The 19063-nt window shown below is 47.3% G+C and overlaps 1 long non-coding RNA gene across 4 annotated transcripts in view; it reads left to right on the top strand.

The window, feature by feature from the left end:
- The first annotated feature begins 10599 nt into the window (after window positions 1-10599).
- Window positions 10600-19063, top strand: part of LOC132244232 (uncharacterized) — a 60052-nt gene continuing 51588 nt past the window's right edge. For 3 of the 4 annotated variants that reach the window (XR_009455817.1, XR_009455815.1, XR_009455818.1), the window contains exon 1: window positions 11384-11464. This is a non-coding gene — a long non-coding RNA (uncharacterized LOC132244232). Of the gene's footprint in view, window positions 10762-10898; window positions 11060-11383; window positions 11465-19063 lie in introns of those variants that run through there. The other variant, XR_009455816.1, reaches the window with a different exon arrangement.

Raw genomic sequence — 19063 nt, 5'->3', positions numbered from 1 at the left:
AGTAGGCAGTGCCATTCCCGGACACTCAGGGTTTCACACTCCACTATGTTGAGGGATTTCTGCAACCACTGTCCCAAATTCCTAATGTTAGCAGATCCCAGGGTCTTGCCCAGGGCTGCTAGATCAGCTCCACTGGGGGGGGACCATTTCCTGTGTGGTTTCTGTTGGTTTTCCCTGAGCATCCCGAGTGACTGAGGTCCACATGATTGCGCTCACCTCAGGGACCAGGGTCCTCTCCTGATCTGACTTAGGGTCTTCAGGAGAGGGCTCCCCTGCATCGTCCAGGCTTCTTTCAGTGTGGTGTTATCTTCCAGAAGGGGGTCGCCGGCTGGTCCTTCTGGCTGGACAGGTCAGGTACTGGTCAATTTGGAAATCAAGATGGTGCCACTGAGGGGCACTTTTCACTGCTTTTTATCTGTCCTTGGCAGACTTTGGTAACTTCCCAGGTTTCAGGTTTGCACAATCCAGGGGTCATTGACCCTTGTGGGACTTCCCCCATGCCCCCACCCCCTTGGTGGCTACTGGATGGCATCTGTCAGCCCCAGGGGTCGTCTGCGTGAACGTGCAGGTTTGGGAGTCTGTTGATTAATTTTGAATAAGGCTCTGGGAGCAGTTGATCTGGAGATATTCAGCCCAAAAGTTGGTCCGTTGTGTTGATTAACCCAAGCCAGGGCTTCTAGCCCTTGATCAGTGACATTTAGAGATTTCCCGGTTGTTACATTGTCTTCTATTGAGTTCTTCCGTTGGTTGATCTGCAGTCTCCCAGGTGTTAATAGCTGTCTGCTACCATGTTACGCATTCAATCACTGATTCACTCGCTCTTTCAGGGGCTAGCCTGATACAAGGAAGGGCAGTTTGATTCCTGCCCTTGTTAACATTGTTACAATGTATAACTTACTTATGAAACTAAACACATTTAGTTGAAAGTTGAAAGGTGAGGAGAATAAAATATCAGCTACAAAAGTAATGTCATGGCACACAAATAGATAAAAATACCAAAATACAAGGGGAGATACAAAATGCACACATACAAATTTCAAAACACAATTCCTTATCTTAAAGTGAAAGAAAGAGGAAGGAAGAAAAGGTAGAAGAGGAAAAACATATCCAAGGAGGGGAGAGCAACTGTAGGCAAGAGAAAAAGGGGCTTTCTGCTACACTCCCATCTGTTACCAATTTGGCAATGAGACTTGAAACTAAAAGGGAATAGACTGCAAAGCTGGCAGGAGAGTAGTGCTGGAGGAAATATAGAGAAAGGCAACAACAATGAGTAAGGACACAGAGAGACTGTTTTACAAGGAGAGATTAGAGGAACTAAGTATGTATAACCCAGTTAAAGGATGACTGAAATGGGAAGTGTAATACCATCCACTTGGACTGGGAAGGTATAAGCACCAAGAAGGAAAAACAATTTGTTTGGGTGCTCCAGAGAGATTGTGGGATAAAATAGAGCAAAGGACAATTTAAGATCATAAGTCCGTACTATGATTTAGAACATATTGTAGTGTCATATATTGTTGCAACCCAAAAGTGGGTCGCAACAATATGTGAAAGGGTTGTGAACAAACTTGAAAAATGAAAAACCATGGCCTTTCCCTTGTAGGCTGGCAGAGTTCCAGCCTGTCCGGGGCTGCTGGGGCCCCCTTCCCTGCATCCCTCTGCCTCACACATGAGGGGCTGGAGGCCTGGGGAAGAGGAGCAGTGGGTTGGGACTGGCCACTGATTTTTTACAAATGGATGCTGGTACAAAAAAGGTTGAGAACCACTCTTGTAGACTGTGCAGCCATACAATGGCTTAACAAAAGGAGTAAGAGTTAGGGTTTTTTTACATCCCTCACTGGGCTCTGACCATAAGACCTGACAATTACGTCCATAAATGGAGCCCTGTGCTCCCTCAGTTGAGGGAAGGTCAGTGGTGCCAGCAGAGTATATAATAGGATTTTATTAAAGGATAATTTACAGCTGTGAAATCCTACCCTTCTCTTACAGAATGTCTTGTGTTCAAAATCTTGCCTAACTTTATCCCTAATACATAGTTGGTCCAATAAAAGGTATCACCCTAAGAAATCCTTGCCTCTGGAAGAAGGTAAAGCAATATAAGAAATATTATGACTTCTTTGTGCCACTGGAAGTTCCCTTTACATTGAGCTGATCTTAGTGGCTAAGTACAGACAGTCAAAAAGCCAGAGGCTGAATTGATTCAGTCTTTGCAGGTTAGTTTAAACTGCAATGATTGAACCAATAAGCAAATGAACAGATATTCATGTTTGATTCAGGAAATATAGCCACATGCCTGCACTGGCTCAAGCCAGAGGCCAGGGCATGTTAGAGCAGAGCTCTCTGGCACATAGCCAGCATGGGGTGGGTGTTTGCTTCCTCTTCCTGCTGCCACTGACGTCTCTGGGTTTTGCAGTCCAGACTTACAGAAGCAGGACTCTGCAGGGTTGCTCATCACTTCCTCTTCCTGCTTTCAGGTGCCTCTGGGATTTGTAGTCTACAGTCACAGCCAGCACAAAGTAAGCAGGGCAGGGCAGGGTGGGCCAGCTCTGTACTCAGGGAAAGGAAAGTTTAACCCTTTCTCTAGCTGCAGACCCCAAAACAGATTTGCCTAGTGGGAGGAGGGCAGTTGAGCCAGTCCTTACTGCTCCAGTTAGGGGTTGGGGGTGCGGGGCCAGCCCTGCTCTCTGGAGTACACAGCACAGCCCAGCCAAGGGGTGCTGGGGGACTCTGAGTTAAGTTGAACTAGGAAGGGGTCTAAGACAGAACTTTCATAAGCTGGTTTGACCTAAATTAGTTAAGTCTGATACTATATTCAGCCAGGTTTATCTTTAAAGAGCTCCATCTGGGTGGAGGCCTCAGAAGACCCCATGGCAGGCAGCAGCGCCAGGGTGAGGCCCCTGGCAGTGGCGCTCCATGTCTGCACCATGTCTGCAGAGCTGTGTCTACTGCTCTCACTTGCTCTCACACTGTTTCCCACCTCATCCTCATTAAAAAAACTAGGTGACTGTGGCATCAATGCCTACACCGTCAGATGGATTGAGATCTGGCTGAAGGGTCGTACTCAGAGGGCGGCGGTGGATGGGTCATATTCGACCTGGGGGGAAGTGAGCAGTGGAGCCCCCCAGGGCTCGGTCCTTGGGCCCCCACTGTTCAATTTCTTAATCAGCGATTTGGACAATGGGGTGAAAAGCAACCTGTTCAAATTTGCTGATGATACCAAAATTTGGGGTGAGGTGGGCACGCTAGTAGGGAGGGAAAGACTGCAGAAAGACCTTGATAGGTTGCAAGGGTGGGCTAACAAAAACAGGATGCGTTTCAATACGGACAAGTGCAGGGTACTGTACTTGAGCAGTAGTAACCGACAACACACTCATAAGATGGGACACTCCCTTCTTGAGAGCACGGAGGCAGAAAGGGATCTTGGAGTCATTGACTCCAAGATGAACATGGGCCGACAATGCAAGGTAATCGTCAGCAGGGCTAATCAGACCCTATCGTGCATCCACAGGTGCATCTCAAGTAGGGCCAAGGAGGTGATCCTCCCCCTCTATGTGACACTGGTCAGGCCACAGCTGGAGTACTGTATCCAGTTCTGGGCACCCCACTTCAAGAGGGATGTGGACAACATTGAGAGGGTCCAGAGGAGGGCCACCCACATGATCCGGGATTAGCAGGGCAGAACCTACAATGAGAGGCTATGGGACCTGAACCTGTTCAGCCTTCACAAGAGAAGGCTGAGGGGGGACCTGGTGACTGTCTGTAAACTCACTAGGGGGGAACAGAAGGGTTTGGGGGAGACCTTGTTTCCCCTAGCACCCCCCGGGATAACAAGGAATAACAGCCACAAGTTGTTGGAGAGTAGGTTCAGATTAGACATCTGTAGGAACTACTTCACAGTTAGGGCAGCTAGGATCTGGAACCGACTTCCAAGGGAAGTGGTGCTTGCTCCTACCCTGGGGGTCTTTAAGAAGTGGCTCGATGCCTACCTGGCTGCGGTCACTTGAGCCCAGTTTCCCTCCTGCCCAGGCAGGGAGTGGGACTTGAAGATTGACAAGGCCCCTTCCAACCCTACTTCTGTGATTCTATGATAAACCAGTTTCAGCCATTTTGAAACTGGTTTATGTGCACTGAACTTCTAGGCTAGGGATAGAAATTGCACACAAATGAGTTTAAGTGAGCAGAATCTGGTTTAAACCTGTACCAGAACAGATGTTCCGTGTATATAAACCAGTTTCAAAATGGTCGAAACTAGTTTAAACTAAAGCTGGTTGAATTTAGTATCAGACTTAACTGATTTGGGTCAAATTGGTTTATGGACCTTCTGTCCCAGACCCCTTCTTGGTTCAAATCAAATCAGTCCCCCAGCATCCCAGCATGCTTTCCAGCCCTTGGCTGGGCTGTGCTGTCTGCTCCAGAGAGTAGGGCTGGCTCCGCCCCTCTGCTCCATAGCTGGAGCAGTGGGGGTTGACTGACAAGGGGGTGGATGGGGCAAGCCGAGCTGAGGATACAGTCCAGTCTCGGGGGGTGAGGGGACTTTCTTCCTCCTCCTCCCTCCAGGGAAACCCTGCCTGGGGACCAGGGAGGGGGAGTTAAACACCCCTTCCCCTGCTCAAACTTACTGCTGGCTGCAACTGTGGACTACAAATCCCAGAGGCATCTGCAAGTAGGAAGATGAAGTAATAAGCAACACTGCAGAGTTCTGTTGGTGCAACTCTGGAGTTCAAATCCCAGAGACCTTGGGGGCAGCAAGAAGAGTGAACACACAGCCAGAGAGATGTGCTCTAGTGTCCCTGGCTTCTGGCCTGACCCACTGCTGGCACATGGCTGCAATTCCTGAATCAAGGGGAAATGTCTTTTCACTTCTGTTTCAATTTAATCTGCATAGTTTAGCGTAACCCACAGACTGCATCGATTCAGTCTCAGGCTTTTTGCCTGTTTGTACTTAGCCCTATTCTGTTACAGGTTTAAACCAACTTCTGGTCACTTAAACTGGTTTATGTGTAACTCCTGTCACTGGCCAGTGAGTTAAGCCAGCATTATTTTTCTGCCACCAGTTTGCTTAGGCTACTAATTTTGAGTCTGCCTAAAAGTTTGGATGTCTGCCTCTAAGTAAGATGTGTCAAGCTAGCTGCTTTAACAGTTGTCCCCAATTTACCTTTCATTAATGTAATCTTATATTTTCCCCATTGGGCATTTCTTCCTGCCTAACTGTTGTGTGTTCATTCAAAGATACAGTTTTAAACTAAGCTTTCTGCCATCAGGAGTTCTGGGGTCTCTGAAAAATCAGTCCTCCTGCACTAAGTGGACATCCAGGACAAGTCTTCAATAACAAGCTGGATAAGGATTATTTTGAATATTAGCAAATGGCCCATCACGGATGATTGGGGGGGTGGGGGAATGGAGCACTGCCATCCAGTGCCCTGCACTGCTGCCACTCTGCCTCCAGCCCTCCCCAGCTCCCGTGTCCAGCCCCAAGGGCCCCCCCTGTCCCCAGTGTGGCCCTGTGCACCCCACCCCCACCCCCTGCCACTCCACCCTACACCACCATTGGCTTCCAGGAACTGGCGGGGAAGGAAGTTTCCATGCAGCAACCACCTCAGCCACCCAGCACCCTGCAGTGCTCCCCACTCCCCATGCTCCCTCCCATCCCCACGTGTCCCTGTGTGCCCCCCGCTACTGTCTGTGTCTGGCCCCATGGGCCCCACCCCCAGCCTCTATGAGCCTCCCTCGCCTCACCCTGTAGTGCCACCACCTCTCAGGAGTGGGAGTGGGGTTGAAGCTTGCAAGCGGCAGCAGTTGACACCCATCACCCTGTGCTGCTGCCACTGCACATCCAACCGTGTGCAACCCCCTCCCCCCGGCTCCCCTTCCTTCCTCCTGACTATTGTCAGGGACCGGTAGTGGGGCCCTGCCATTGTGCCCCCTGCTTCCCTTCTACCCTCCCCACCAACTCCCCCTTTGTCTGCCAGCTTTTGTCGGGGCTCGGTGGTGGTGGCGGCAAGGCCAGAGCGGGGGAGCACTGCACTGCCACCACCTCATTACCCCACCATCTCCGAGGAGCAGGACTGGGGGGAGGGACAAGGCCAGTACCACTGGCCTCACCCCCAGCTCTGTCTGCTCTGTCACCGCTATCATGGCAGCATTCTGCCACTGCCACCTCCTGGCCAGAACACTCTTGGAGCTCTCTGATTGGTTGTTTCAGACAACCAATCCGAGTGTGAATAAAGCATTACAGAGAGATGGACAGACAGACAGATGAAGGCTTTCATATAGTGAGAATTACAGACAGCAGTTGCATTTATCAGCTGTGGATTTTGGGGACCTTGTTGTGATAAACACATTCATACCTCAAATGATCATAAAATAAAACTGAGCAATATGTGAGGAAAATGTTGTTGTCCAGAAAGTAGAAGTAGATGGAAGTTTGTTGTTGGTTTCTGGCAGTTCAATTTACTGGTGCTGTTACTGGTGTTACTCATCTGTAGCTGTTGACTCGGGTGTCACCTGAAGTAAAACTGGTCTGAAGGGTTTACAAGCACATCCCAAAGATGCTTCCACTGGGTTCATTTTTGTTTCTGCAGATGCTGTCATATGGGGTAAAATTTCAGTCTTACTGACTTGACCGGCCTAGGACTTTACCTATAATGTTTAAATGCCTTCCAACTTGTTGTTATAGTCATTACGTGCTGCTCTATGTCCTAACCATTCCAGGAGGAGTCAAAGATGACCTGTCAGGTTCTTAGTTCAGACGAACAGGTACATAACTCTTTTGACTTCAGAGGGTCGGATGTGAACACTTTTGGTTGCAAACGGAAATGCTGAAGCTAAAACTGGACCTCACCCAGTTAGGCTGCTGAAGATCAGTTCCAAGTCGTCTTGCTGGCAAGAAAGGGAGATTTGGAAGCCAGTGGATGGTAAATGGAAGACTTCCAGTTTCATTGCCAGTGGACTTACCATTTTCAGAAAAATTAACATTTGAAAAAAAAATGTCTTAAAATTGTTCTGATATACATAACCATGCTCTGTGCTAGGCTGAGACAAAAGTTTCTCAGGAATATGTTCTCAAAGATATACCTGTTTCCATGCCCTTCTGGGGAAGTAGAGGGAAGTCCAACCACAATGTCCTTCCAAGAACTGACTTCCAAAAACCTGTCTGTGTCAAGTCAGGGCTCTGCCCATGTCCTGTCTACTCCCCAGCTGGTGGACCATTCATTTCCAACATGCAGAGAAAATGTATTTGGGTGTTTGGTTAAGGTGTCTTTGTTCCAAATACATTTATGATGCATTTTGTGTTCCTCAATCTTGCTTCTCTGGTTGAAAAAGTTGTTCCTTATTTACACCAGTACAAAAAGAGAGGAAAAATTGAGCATCTGCTTATTTTGCTTCCCATGGATTGTGAAACTCTTGAAAGAAACAAACAAACCAGAGAAAGGGTACATAAGACAGGCTCTGAATATGTCTTCCATTGCTAATTAGTTGCTTAGCTTACACAGGCACAGGCCTGGAAAGCAATGATGTATTAAAGAAAGCAAGCAAGCTAGATCTCTGCATTATGATAATGTAAGGTGTTGAAGAGAATGGTTGAGACTACTACTGAACACCCACAGCATAAGGCAAATCCTTAGTGGGTGTAAAGTGGGAGAGCTCCTACAAAGTTCATGAATCCATGTTGACTTTCACCAGCAGATGATCTGGCCCCACTCCTTTTTAAATGTTTTACTTTTGTGACACTCCAGTGGCAAGAATCATCTGTCAGAAAAGAAAAGTTCAAAGGCACTTTCCACACATTCATCCTTCAAAGATCATTTTTATCTTTTACTGTGCTGACAGTTAATTCTCAGCTGTCCTTCAAAAAGGAAGGATCCTGCCTATCACCTGCAGCATTATATTGTAGCCATCAAAACATAAACAGCCCTTTCTGTTGCATTTTTTTTTCTTGTTTGCATTATATGTAGGGGGTTTTTTTCCTTGTTTTCTGGCAGTAAGTAGAGGGGGGCGGGGGCATTGGGGAGCCTCTAATTTAGCCCAGGTTATCTGTGTCAACTCATTCTTTTGATCTGTGAAGCTCAGAAGAAGCTGGCACAGAAGCTGCAAGGTAAATTACCTGTTTTTGCAAAAAATATTTCCTGTGATAATTACCTAAAGGCTGGTGCTTTTTAGAGCTTTCATTGTACATGTCTCTGGGGTCTTGAGAGGAGAAGAAGAACCTAGCACAAGTGAGGCCAAAATAAAATTGTTTATCAAAAAATTTAATGTACTGTGCGTTGAAGTTGTATGGGTAACAGCTGCCACAATCATCTCCCTGGGTTTTACTAGTAAAGGACAGCTTGACTTAGTTATTTTCTTTCAGAATCAGAACTTCACCAGCTGCCTGACCTGGAGTTGCATAGTGTTATTTAATTAAGGGGTTTTCTTTTCACACAATATGTTACTGGATATTGAAGAGCACCATTCTTTTGTGAGAGGTTGTAATAGTGGTGTTAGCGCCAATGTTCTGGCCATATTCCAGTTATAGCCAAGCATTTTTTTTCTCTAAGGTGGCATGAATCTTCATTTCAAGCCTTTGAATACTGAACATCACTAATGTACATCCTCCAGAGATGCATAAAACCACTGAGTTACCATTCTGTGTTGGAGGGAATTGATAGGTATGAGATGTTTCACCCCCAAATTAGCTGGTGAAGTGATTTGAAGTCTGTAAAACCTTTAGCATCCCTTGATGCTTCTTAGCTAAGACATACTCTAAAATTAGTTTGATGTCTGATGTATCAATTTTTGGAGGAATGCATGTTGAGCTTGCCTTGGCTGAAACAGATGATCTAACAAGTCTTGCTAACTTTCTACTGTGAGCCTCATGTTGGTCGCAGCTGGATGACACTAGCCTAATGACTACTATCAGGTAATTAAATAGACTACTTTGGGGAACAGACATCATTCCTAGTATCTTCCTGAAGTATTGGGCCTATAAGTTGTTCTGTTGTAGCCAAATTGTTTCATGAACTCATGCATTGCATATATAATATATATTAGCAGCAAAGTTCCTGGAATATTGACATTTGTTCCTTTATGAGCGTTATTCTTGTAGCATAAAGGAGTCCAGGGTCAAACAATTATGCTTACATGGAGGCAAGTTTCTAATTAAACCAATGCTTTTGACTTAAGCCATGATAGATTCTTCTTTCTGTTTGTCTTTGCCATGCCAGTACTCCGTCATATTTTGGATTCTATAGATATTAATGTATTAGTTTTGAGTGATGTATTTCTTGAAACAAATGAATCATAGCCCATTGAGAGCATTCCCATGAAGTTTGCAAATGACTGTGTTTATCAGGATTTTTATGAGAACACTGCATTTCCATTAAAGAGTACTTTTCACTCTAATCTATCAGAAAATGCAACATTGTTTGGTGTATAAAATATTAAAAAGAGGATCTGAATACTCTTCCCAGGCAAGGAAAAATTTCTGCACAATGAAGAGGGTCTGAGCTGTTCTGTTGTTTGTTTTTTTTCTTCAAATTGCTTTGTAGTTAGACAAGCTTTTTTTTTCTGATCTCTCAAAGTATAACCCAGTGGAAGTAATGCACAGTGTGGAAGAAATCAAACTTCACGTTGTGGTTGTATTAGAATTGGCAGAGCCATCTAGGTTTTTTTAAAGCTATACAAGTGATTTCAGGGAGAGTTCTCAAAGGAACTCTGACCTCTATAAATTTACAAGCATGTTTATAATTTAAACAGCGAGGAAAAAATGCAGGGTTCAGACAAAGCAACCTTGAGAGAAACAGAAACATGTTGATCATTTGTTTGTCACACGTAAGCAGTTTACTTATTTAGAAAAAAAAAACAAAAAAAACACACACTACATTTTGGGAACAGTTATCAGCTTCTGGTTCGGTGGAAAGGAGGAGGTTAACATGTGCACACAGACAAAACAAGGCATGAAGGTTTTTCCTTATCTTAGAACATTTTAAAACACATAGCATTAGCATCTTTTTCTTTTCTCTATCTCTCTCTTCTTAGTCAAGTAAGAGGCCTGGTTAAACTTATTTCCACAACAGTAAGACATATTAAATAGTTGCTATATTCAGTGTGGATTAAAAAAATCACCTTGAAAATCCACACAGGTGACCCACCACTTGCTTTACTAAATAACATCTTTGATATTTGCAATTTATTTCTCCAGCCCCTTTTCCATTCCAATATTCTCTCTGTAAAGCAATGCAATTATGTATTATACAATGTGTTTAGGAGATTCACTCTCACCAAGTCTCAGGTGCTGTGATTATGAAAAAGGAAATTGAAATGTAATGGTTCCATTATTCCCAATCTATTCAAGAGATGTAATCTTGTCTTCTAAAAAAATGGCTGTCAACAGCTACTTCCATGCCATTAGCACTCCTAACCTGGGATTCCCTTTTTTATTTTCAGCATCCATGATGGGCCTTATATTGAAACATGTAGTTTATTTTAAATCCTTGAAATCCACTAATGTTTTTCTTCCCTAGACTTCATCCCAATGAGTAATAAAGAAACCATTCTCCATCCTCAGAAATTGGCAGGGAAGGAGTTAAACCTCTTCCTTGGGTTATAATAATGGCCACAGGTGTTCCCTCTGGGGGCTGGAGAGGTGATTTGAACCAGGTGCGGGGAATTTAATTAATTAAGTAGTTTGCTGTGTTTGGAGCTGGAGCTTGAGTGCAGCAGTCTGCTGGAGAGAAGTCCTCAAGTGTTTGCTGTTGACTGCTTTGCAAATACTTTGCTAAGGTGAGGCACAATTTATAATACCGCTGTTGAGATTCAGACTGAAGGAAGCTTGGTTGTATTTGTGTTTGGACATTAAAGGGCAGGACCTTTTTCTGTTTTGTGAAAATAAATCACAGTGATTTTCCTTTGAATCTTAGGACTGGAGATCCTGGTTAGCTTTGACTAGCTTGGCATGTACCTAATAGAAAACAGTGAGAGAAATGCGGATGAAACCCTGCTGCGCCCCTGCTCCCCTGAAGCCCCCCAGAAACCCTCCAGCAGCCGTGGAGCCCCCCACCGACCCCCAGCACAGCTGGAGGTAAGCAGGGCCCTTGGAGAGACGGGGCTAACCCCTTAGTGAGTGGGAGGAGGCGGCTGAGTGGAGCTGGGCCGGGTCAAGCCCTGCCCAGGCCCCTACTTGGCCCAGCCCCCTAGGGAGAGAGAGAGGTGGGGGGGTACTCACCTGTCCCCCTCAAGTAGGGCAGGGTCCTCCAAATCCCGGGCAGAGCCCCCTTTTTGCCCAAAGAGCAGCTTCCTCGATAGCAGGCCCACTGCGCATACGCACAGTTTAAAAGGGCCCGCCGACAGGGAAAAAGCTCCAGTTAGGCTCGGAAGCGGTAAGAAACGTGCTGGTGAAAGCCCGTTGCGCCCCTGCTCCCCCTAAGCCTCTCAGAAAGCCTCCAGCAGCGGTGGAGCCCCCCACCGACCCCCAGCACAGCTGGAGGTAAGTGGGGCCCATGGAGACAGGGGGTTAACCTCTTAATGAGTAGGAAGAGGCAGCTGAGTGGAGCCAGGCCGGGTCAAGCCCCACCCAGGCCCCTACTTCACCCAGCCCCCCAGGGAGCCATGCGATCGAAGCCGCATGAACAGGCTGCGCAAATAGGTGTGTTTCTCTGCTGGTGCGTGAGTTAGAGTGCAGTTCACACGAGAAGGCGCACGGGAGGGCCCAGGACCCTGCCTGCGCACCCCCCAGGGTAGACAGTCCCAGCTGTAGCCAGCCTCCCAGAGGCATGACACGAATGGGCACGTGCTGCAACCCGAGGATCCCCTTGGGCTCCACAGGCCCCCCTCTCTGGCACCTCAGAGACAGCCACCCAGACTGAGCCCCTGGCTCTCGGCTGCGGGCGCTGCCTGTCCCTTTTTCAGGCTCTGAGGGCTGGGAGCATAGTTACCTCCCCTTGTGGGGTCTGCTCCCTTTTGGGGTCTCTGGTGCGCCAGCTGGAGGAGCTCCAGAACACAGTCCAGAGACTGCATGCCATCAGGGACTGTGAGAAGGAGATAGACTCCTACTGCCAGGCCCTTCTTCCCTGGGAGGTGGAGGGTAGACCACAGTCTCCCTCCAGGCCAAAGGAGGACTCCGGGACCTCCTGCTCTGGCCAGCAAGGGGCATGGACCACGGTGGTCAAGGGCCCTAAGGCCCGCCACACCAAGACCCCTGCCCCACCACAAATGAGCAACAGGTACACACCTCTTACTGCTCCAGCAGAGACTGCTGAGCTGCCAGCTCCCACAGGCAACATGGGCCCAACTGCAGCTCCCACCCCTGCTCTCCCCAAGACAAAACGTAAGATGTTTGTTGTGGGAGACTCCCTCTTGAGGGGGACTGAGGGGGCAATCTGCCACCCCAAACCCTTAGCCCGGGAAGTCTGCTGCTTCCTGGGGGCCTGCATCCGGGACATTGCGGAGAGGATCCCAAAGCTCCTCAAACCCACAGAACACTAGCCCACGCTCCGTATTCATGTGGGCACCAATGACACGGCTCGGAGCGCTCCCAGCCGGGTCATGAGGCACTACAGGGATTTGGGTAACAGGGCTAAAGGGTCTGAGGGCACAGGTGGTGTTCTCGTCGATCCTCCCAGTCTCAGGCTATGGGCTGAGGAGGGAGAGGAGGATCTACATGGTCAACAAAAGACTGCAGTGCTGGTGTCATGGGGAAGGCTGTGACTTCCATGACCACAGCCCGCTCTTTGGCGAGAGAGGCAGCGAGCTGCTGGGAAGAGATGGTCTAAGCCTCTCTCCCCTAGGGAGGAGGCTCTTCTCAGCCAGACTGGCTGACCTGTTCCACCGGGCTTTAAAATAAGCCCGCTGGGGGATGGGGGGACTACCGCCACTGCTGGCCCGCTGAGCAGTCATTGTGGAGCCAGTGGATCACGGCACTTAAGGGAGCCCACCCCTGCCCCAGCCCTGGTAAAATCTGTGGGCAAGGAAGGAGCCCATCAGGGGGTACTTGCCTGCCTGTATACAAATCCAGGAGCTTGGGAAATAAGCAGGAGGAGCTCATCCTCCTGCTCAATGCAAACAATTATGATTTCATAGGGATAACGGAGACCTGGTGGGACTCCACCCGTGACTGGACCATGGGAATAGATGGCTATACCCTGTACAGGAGGGATCGTGTAGATAAAAGGGGTGGGGGTGGAGCTCTCTATGTTAAGGAAAGCTACACGTTTCTGCAAGCCGATATTGGAGACCAGGGTGGACGACTGGAGAACCTCTGAGTTAAAATCCATGGGGAACATGGCACAGGGGACACAATGGTGGGAGTCTACTACAGACCTCCCACCCAAAGTCCTGAGCTTGATCAGGAGTTTGCCCGGGAACTGGCTGAGGCTGCATGCTCCAGGACCACGGTTGTCATGGGTGACTTCAATTACCCGGACATCTCGTGGGAGGATCGCTCAGCAAAATCTGAGCAGTCACAAAGCTTCCTCTCATGCGTGGATGACCTCTACCTTACTCAAGAAGTGGATGGGCCAAAGAGAGGCAAAGCACTGCTTGACCTGGTACTGGCTACTGGGGATGACCTAGTTGGCGACCTAGTGATTGATGGGAAGCTGGGTGATGGTGATCACGAGCTGATCACCTTCACCATCCTCCAAAAAGCTGGCAAAACAGTCAGCAACACGAAATTCCTTGACTTCAGGAAAGCCGACTTTGACAAGCTCAGGAGACTTGTCAGTGAGGCCCTAAGGGACCATGACCACGGGGAAAGGAGAGTTCAAGAAGAGTGGTTGCTCCTCAAGGGAGCGATCCTCAATGCACAAACTAAGTCTATTCCATCTCGGAGGAAAGGCAGCAAGAGGGCACAGCAGCCCCCCCTGGCTCTCCAGGGACCTAGCAGACCTCCTGAGGCTAAAAAGAAAGGCCTACAAAGGATGCAGGATGGGAGTCACCTCCAAGGAGGATTATTCTGCACTGGTCCGGTCCTGTAGGGAGCTGACCAGGAAAGCCAAGGCTGCAACTGAACTCCAGCTAGCTTTGAGCATCAAGGACAATAAAAAGTCCTTTTTCAGATATGTGGGGAGCCAGAGGAAAAGCAGGGGCAACGTTGGACCCCTGATAAGCCAGATGGGACAACTGATGCCCAGGAAAAAGCCAACCGATTAAATAGGTAATTTGCGTCGTTCTTTCATCAGTCTCATGGGACGCCCATGCCCGCTACGGGACAGGGAAGTCCGGGTGAGGGTGATTCCCTGCCCTCCATTAATGCTGACTTCATGAAGGAACATCTTGAGAAGCTGGATACCTTCAAGTTAGCCTGCCCTGACAATCTTCACCCCAGAGTACTCGGGGAGCTGGCGAGCATCATAGCCCAGCCTCTAGCACAGATCTTTGAAAACTCTTGGCACTCTGGTGTAGTGCCTGAAGACTGGAAGAAGGCCAATGTGGTGCCTATCTTCAAGAAAGAGAGGAAAGTGGATCCGGCTATCTATAGGCCCATCAGCCTGACTTCGATCCCGGGGAAGAACTAAGAAAAGTTTATTAAAGAGGCCATCCTTAATGGACTGGCCGACGCCAACATCTTAAGGGATAGCCAGCACGGGTTTGTTGCGGGTAGGTCTTGCTTGACCAATCTCATTTCCTTCTACAACCAGGTGACCTATCACCTGGACAAGGGAGAAGAGATTGATGTCATATATCTTGACTTCAAAAAAGCCTTCCATCTGGTTTCTCCATGATCACCTCTTGGAGAAACTGGCCAACTGTTGCCTTGGGTCCCCCATGATCCACTGGCTTGAAAATTGGCTCCGGGGTCAGACCCAGAGGGTAGTAATTGATGGAAGTCACTCATCGTGGTGTCCTGTGACCAGTGGGATCCCCCAGGGCTCTGTCCTTGGGCCCATACTGTTCAACATCTTCATTAATGATGTGGACACTGGAGTCAGAAGCGGACTGGCCAAGTTCGCCGATGACACCAAACTTTGGGGCAAAGCATCCGCACCAGAAGACAGGCGGGTGATCCAGGCTGACCTGGACAGGCTCAGCAAGTGGGCGGACGAGAATCTGATGGTGTTCAACGCCGATAAATGCAAGGTTCTCCACCTTGGGAAGAAAAACCCACAGTATCCTTATAGGCTCGGCAGTGCTATGTTGGCTAGCACTATGGAAGAAAGAGACTTGGGGGTCATCATTGACCACAAGATGAACATGAGCCTGCAGTGCGATGCTGCGGCTAGTAAAGCGACCAAAACGCTGGCTTGCATCCATAGATGCTTCTCAAGCAAATCCCGGAACGTCATTCTCCCCTTGTACTCGGCCCTAGTGAGGCCGCAGCTGGAGTACTGCGTCCAGTTTTGGACTCCACAATTCAAAAAGGATGTGGAGAAGCTTGAGAGAGTCCAGAGAAGAGCCACACACATGATCAGATGTCAGGGAAGCAGACCCTACGATGACAGGCTGAGAGCCCTGTGGCTCTTTAGCCTGGAAAAGCGCAGGCTCAGGGGTGATCTGATGGCCACCTGCAAGTTTATCGGTGTGACCATCAGTATCGGGGGGAACGTTTGTTCATCAGAGCGCCCGAAGGGATGACGACTAGGTCGAATGGTCATAAACTACTACAAGACCTTTTCAGGCTGGGCATAAGGAAGAATTTCTTTACTGTGCGAGCTCCCAAGGTCTGGAACAGCCTGCCACCGGAGGTGGTTCAAGCGCCTACATTGAACTCCTTCAAGAGCAAACTGGATGCTTATCTTGCTGGGATCCTATGACCCCAGCTGACTTCCTGCCCTTTGGGCAGGGGGCTGGACTCGATGATCTTCTGAGGTCCCTTCCAGCCCTAATGTCTATGAAATCTGTAATCAGTTTGGGCCTAAGCTTAACCTGTATCTGCTGCCCTCCTATTCTTCTCCCACTTTTCTTATCTCTTTATCCATTTTCTTTTCCAACACACTAATTGATGTCTTAAAAAAGACATATTCATCCTTCAGCGTATATGATGGGTGCTCATGGTCCTTGTGGTGTTTAAACAAAACATTACTTAAGGTAGAGAGAGATCATAAGAAGCAGATTAAGGATTTCTTTGCCACGGTCTATTCATGCACAAGTAAACTGTGTACAAATCTGCAATAACTTTGTATATGAACACTTTGAGCATACTTTTAAGTTCAGCTCAATGTAATGCAGCTAACTCCAGAGATCCTCTAGAATTGTTATGGTTCTGCTTAACCTCAACATGTATTTCCAAGCACTACTTTTACAGTAGGGACTTGGGTTTTTTTTTGTTATTTGAGTTTGGGGGGTGGGATTAAATAAATTTTGCTTTGTTTTTAATTGAGCTGAGCTGCATAGAACCCATGCTCTTTCAAATTGTCCATAATGGAAATCAGTGAAGAGTAGTTGGTATGCTGTTAATTCACACCCTATCTTCCTATCCAGGCACACATGTCCTAAACATTGAAAACATTAAAGGGCACATTGGTACTGATGTGGTAAGACTTTTGGCTCTCATGTTCTCCAGCATGTCCACACTTGATCTTGATGTTGAGTATAAAAATGCCACCTTTTACAAAAGTTACTTTCCCTTTTGGGGTTAGTAGTGCATTTTTTTTTTTTTTTAAACAAATTTTCCTCCCTATCCATATGTTCTTAATTGGATTACCTAAATGAAGGTTGTAAAGTTCCCCAGTTTTCGGGCTTGATTTCTTTAGTTCCTGTTGTTATGATTTGCTTTGGAAGGGACAAGGTGCTTTCTCGACTTTCAAGAAGAGGTGCTCCAGGAGAATGAAGCAGATGTTAAGCAGGGACATGCACACGCACACATGCATGCACATGCCTGCATGGATGTGCTTACATACACATGGGGTCTGTTTACAAATCCCCAATATTCACAAAGGCAGCAGAATAGGTTTTTAGAGGAGCTGAACACCACAGCTTGCCTTGAATGTTGTTGGACTTGTGTTTGTTCAGTACCTTGTCAAGGAATTAACCCAGAGTAGGACTGGTTGACAAAAACCTGACCTCTGACTTGTGTATGTGGTATGGGAAATGGAATGGTTCAAAGTACATCTGCCTAAGCCTGGAGAATTCAGCCTGGCAGGTGTGGCAAACCTCCTTCTGTGTCTAGCAAAGTGAGGTAGTTAACTGTGTTAGTCTGAAGTCAGGCAGAAGGCAAGGCAGGGTGGGTTGCACCTTCAGGTTTGTGCAGACATTTGCACCTGGTTTATGCTCATGTATCTTACTATTTAGCTGTGCCATGATAGATCAGGAGCAGCAAGCGCACACCTTGGCTAGTGCCAGGAATTCCATGTAGGTAATTTGGGGTGGATAGAGGGCCTAGCAGGTGGAGGGAGTGGAAAGGGAAGGACAGACACCCTGCGGTGGGGAGGGGAGGGGTGTTGATGTGTCTGTGTGGGGTTGTAGTTCCAGGGGTGGGGCGACTGGGGAACTGAAAACAGCCTAGTCAGAGTTGGGAAGCAGGTAGGAAGAGTGGGGAAGAGTAGCTGAGCTTTACTAGCCCTGGGGCTGTACTCCAAATGTGAGCAGACATTCAGTAGACCCAACTAAGCCATTCCAGATCTAAGCTGGTTCTCCTCCATAAGTGAAATAGTTTAGATAGGACCTGGTATTTTTTAATCCAACTGAATCTCCTCTAATGTCTGTGCAAACATGCCCACCACAACAGCCAGGTGCATACAAAGTCCCATCAAAGCAAATGGCAGTCAGAGCAAATAGGCGAGGCAACAGGTGCCAGCCAAGGTCTTCTACAATTGATTTTTCAAGTCTGATTTGGCAGCCTCAGACACACTTCCAATGAGCCCCCAGAGGGGCTGGAATTCTGCTGCTGTTTCCTCCATTAGAGAAAGTGTCTCTAGGATTTACTTAAGTTGGCAGCTGTTGGCACTGCTTCAGTATAGCAGGCAGTAAAGCAGAATTCCTGCTGTCTTAATGACACTATGCATAATGCTACCAAGTGGGGTTAGAAATATGATGTACAGGGACTGACTTTCTGGAATGGCTTCCAGTTTGTCTGGCATGTTTTTGCACTTGCAGATATGTGGTTCTGTGCCCAGGTTTCTGTGCGTCCAAGCTTCTGTAGTGCCTGTTATGTGCATACTGTAGATCCAGACTTTCAAATAATCCCAGGACTCCCTTCCAAATGCTATACCACTGACTCTGCTAATCATGTACACCTGGATCATACTCCACGTTCTACAGTAGGTGTAGTCCTAGAAAAGGGGTGTATTCAAAGCCTACTTAAGTCACTGGGCAGAGTCTTTTCACTGACTTTAATGAGCTTTAGAACCGGCTCTTACAGTGCTTTCATTTTCAAAGGCATTGAGCTATTGTTGAGGTTCCAGGAAAGCAAAATGCTCTTGCTAATTCCTTGTTTTAGACTCCTGTTCTATGTGGTGCATAAGTTCTTAAGCTGAAGGAAAGAAACAATCAAGTCCTATTCTTCTTGTCTCTGAATATCCACTACCACTGGGAAATATTCTATGCTGTGTGGCTAAGAAATGGCCTTCCAAATGATTTTTTCTTTCCAGGGGCTTGTTATGATGTTCACTGTTATTTTCAGTATTGCCATTCCAAATCTTCATATCAGACCTCAAAATAAGCAGACAAGCATATTAGGGGTCTAAATGTGTCTGTTCACGGCTGGTTTAAATGACTGTGGAAACATTTCTTATGCAGATGATAATAGTGAGTACAGCCAGAGAGATTCCCTTTCAACTCAGGAGAACACATTAGCGCAAAATATGCAGTTGTTTTAGATATTTGTTGCATTAAGATTTCGCAGCTAGGAATCCCAAATTGAAGCCTAGATCTTTCTGAGTTTGTGGGTTTATTGTTGACACGGTTATAAATGTACTGTAGAAACTATTTACAATTCTATTCAACGTGCTAGTCATTCACTCTCATTTTGCAGAAAATACCTGCTCTTATTTTTCCTAGCTTGATCATTGAAGTTGCTGTTTGCAATAATAATAATATGACCCATTAAAAACTCTGGCATCAAGTTTCCATGAATTCAGACCTTTACTTTCATCTTCTTTTTCAGCACCAGGGAAATACAAAACTTCCCATCCACTTTAAGCCTTTTTTT

The sequence above is a fragment of the Alligator mississippiensis genome, chromosome 11, assembly GCF_030867095.1.
Source record: "Alligator mississippiensis isolate rAllMis1 chromosome 11, rAllMis1, whole genome shotgun sequence".
Taxonomy (NCBI): Eukaryota; Metazoa; Chordata; order Crocodylia; family Alligatoridae; genus Alligator; species Alligator mississippiensis.
Note: the sequence above shows the minus strand (reverse complement) of the source record. Positions and strands in the feature narration are given on the sequence as shown.